General features: G+C 34.9%; 2 pseudogenes; both read right to left on the reverse strand.

Moving 5' to 3' along the window:
• Positions 1,332-2,474, reverse strand: LOC104698716 (annotated as a pseudogene).
• On the reverse strand, positions 3,008-3,691 carry LOC109133290 (annotated as a pseudogene).

A 3,691-nucleotide genomic window follows, 5' to 3' on the forward strand; every position in this document is an offset into this window, starting at 1 on the left:
CGATGATTTTACCGAACAAGTGAAACAGATACAAGAAGCTAAACGAGCTGCCAAAGCAGAGATCTATTCAAGGTAGTAATAATAATAACAATACATTACAATAACATTTTCTAATTCACAAATCTTGAATATACAATTTGTGGTAGTACAATTTGTGGTAGTACAATCTTGAATATACAGTTTCTCTCAGTGGCACGTTTTGTGTTGCTTCAGGAAACCACATTTGATCCCATCATGGCCAGAACGCGTGGATGGAAAACGACTGATTCCAAATCAGGTTAGAATGTTCAAAAGCACACAACAAACGTAATTTGTTACTCTACCTAGCACCATATATAGTTTAACGTTCCTTACCATTTGTTTTTTTTTAAATCTCCACCAAAACCTAGATCCCTAGCAGCAGAGGATTAACCCGGCAACGCAACAAGTACTTTAAAACCCCCAGAACGAAGTACCGGGTAAAAAATCTTGGACTGCCAGTTTCTGCAACATTCATTTCTTTATGACCTATTTCTTTGCATCAAATTCAGATGTTTTGGGATCTTGAATTTTTATTTTGAAGAACAAGCACATGAAAAAAGTCATTAGACATAGAGGACAGGTCAGAGGTATCAGGACACAAACGGGTCCATATGCAGGAGAAACTCACGGTATCAATCCCAACACAAGCCGAAGCATCCGAATCAAGAACTAACCTCGTACTTTTTATTTGTCTTGCAATATTTGATGGTGTTTGTATCACTCGAAATTAAACAGAAATCAAGTAGTTTCCCAAACATTTCATATTTCTTGCGATAGTCTTTTAATATATTTTACTTGTTTGCCAAGGAAGCTTCTCGTTTCACAGAGTATTGTTAATTGCTCTGTATGTTCTTCGTAACTCAACATGCAAATTTAGATTTGCTGATGAGCTTGCATATAAGTTAGACACAACGATTCAATATAATTTATTTAACCTTCAAAATGCCATAACAAATTTTTTTTTACACTTCCATCAGCTTTGGTAACAGAGACTATTCTCATATACAGAGTCTTTTAATATATTTTACTTGTTTGCCAAGGAAGCTTTGGTAACAGAGACTATTCTCATATACAGAGTATTGTTAATTGCTCTGTATGTTCTTCGTAACTCAACATGCAAATTTAGATTTGCTGATGAGCTTGCATATAAGTTAGACACAACGATTCAATATAATTTATTTAACCTTCAAAATGCCATAACAAATTTTTTTTTTCTGTTCTTCTCTCTTATTAAAGACCAAACACGATACTACACACCTCATTCCTCTTGCGTAAGGGAACTAAGAGTATTACAAAAACAAATGAAGAAACTATTCTCTCACCGTCTTGGGAATCTTATGCAGCCATTGTGGGAGGACGAACGAGGAAAAGTATGATCCTGTTAGGTCGTGGCTATGTTTCAACTTTCTCTCGAGCACAAACTTTTCATTGCGTACGTTAAAAGATAGCAAACTTCGGTCCTCCTTTCTCCAATAATATATTGTATTAGCATCAAAATGGTTTATTCCCATCGGGAAATACTTGAAAGCAGTATATATTAAAGAAGATACTAGTTGCCATTCTCCGCTCTTTAGCCTCCATACACATAGCATATCCTCTACACTTCCATCAGCTTTGGTAACAGAGACTATTCTCATATACATGAGAGATCCTTGACAAGTTGAAAAAGATCTATTGAATCTGGAATGTTGTCCGGAATCAGGGAAAGAAGTCACACGGCTTTCAACAGAGTTCGTGCCAGTTGCGTAGAAATCGATGGATACAGCAACATCATCTTCATTACTATTGGTTGCGATCCAGTGAATACTCCCGTGCAAACTAATGGGTGTTTGACAATGAAACCCTGGCAAATACAAATTGACAGTGGCGAGAGTCCACAAACCTGTCTCAGATGAATATATCAGCAAGCGAATATCTCTGCTCTCCTCATCAAAGTGATCAAACAGAACAACTTTGTAATCCAAAAGAACTCCTTTCTCAATTCGTGTGGTAATTCCCAAAGGACACGAATATCCCTTATTATGAGGAGCAGGGATCTTTACGCATTCCTGTGAAACTGGATTAGCCACGTACAAGGATCGGTTATTCACATGGATAGGGACTTCACTGATCAATATCAAACCAGCATCGGTACTGTAAAGCCAGACACTGTAGTTGTTTCTCTGACTCTCAAACTTCTTGGTTAGGAATGACGAGATGTAAGAGCCTAGAGACCGTTCGAGTCCCCAAGTGTTGAATCTGTACTGAGCTACTATTTATTTTTCATTACCATAACCCATGAGCGACCATGAGGAAGAATCTGAGTTTTGGTCCATAGACCGAAACAAGTCACGGAAATATGGATACTCCACCATCGATTTCCATTGCTTGCAAACAAGTTTCAAAGCTGTGAAAATCTTTATTGGTAATTTCGAGAGTATAATTGCCAATAGATCCTCTGGAAACGAATCCATATCTTCCTATCTCTCTCTGTCAATGAGATTAGGGTTGTGCGCGCTAGGGTTTATACCAGAATGTATCTAGTTCCCGGGTGCCATACACAAAAATAAAGGTTAAAAAGTTTTAAATTTGTTTTAATATATTTTGATTTTTTGTTATTTTTCTCAAATATTACCTTCTTCTCTTATTAGCAATAAAATTTCTCTGATATTTTAAAATAGGGTTTTAATTTTAGTTCTTTAATATATAAAAATATTTTATCAAGAAAATCTTATTATATAAAAACAAGTTATTCATGAAGAAGATCGTGACACGTTTCAATTCTCTTGATAAGTTGTGGAGAAGTTTTAATTCTAAATTTATTAAAATATTAAATATATTTTTTCAAAAAAGTTTTAAATCTATCATTTGAAATCTGTGATGATTTGAAATAAGATTTTATATATATATATTTTTTTAATTTCTTTTTTATTAAGTGGTATATGTAATATATTTTTTTTTTTGAAAAGAAATATTATGTTATAGTAAATTTTAGTTTTTTTAGTTTCTATTTCATATCTCTGAATTATCGAATGCTCATATGTCATTGTGGTTATAATTTTCATTTTTTTTTCTTTTTATTATGTGTTATAAAAATTTGTTTTCATAAACTTTTTTATTGCGTTGCTTATAAACTTTTTGCAGTGGTGTAGGAATCGAACAGACGAATCAGAGTGATCAAACAGAACAACTTTGTAATCGAAAAGAACACCATTCTTAGTTCGTGTGGCAATTCCCAAAGGACACGAATTTCCCTTATGATGAGGAGGAATCTTTTCGCAATTCTGTGAAACTGGATTAGCCACGTACAAGGATCGGTTATTCGCAGGCATAGGGACTTCACTGAGCAATATTAAACGAGCATCCGTACTGTAAGCCTAGACTCTGTAGTTGTTTCTGGCTCTCAAACTTCTTGGTTAGGAATGACGAGATGTAAGAGCCTAGCTAGATATCGTTCGAGTCCCCAAGTGTTGAATCTGTAGTGAGCTATGACTTCTTTGTCATTACCACAATCTATGAGCGACCATGATGAAGAATCTGAATTTTGGTCCATAGACCGAAACAAGTCACGGAAATATGGAGACTCCACGATCGATTTCCATTGCTTGCAAACAAGTTTCAAAGCTGTGAAAATCTTTATTGGTAATTTCGAAAGAGTAATTGCCATTAGATCCTCTGAAAACGAATTCAT

The sequence above is a fragment of the Camelina sativa genome, chromosome 6 (genome assembly GCF_000633955.1).
Source record: "Camelina sativa cultivar DH55 chromosome 6, Cs, whole genome shotgun sequence".
NCBI lineage: Eukaryota > Viridiplantae > Streptophyta > Magnoliopsida > Brassicales > Brassicaceae > Camelina > Camelina sativa.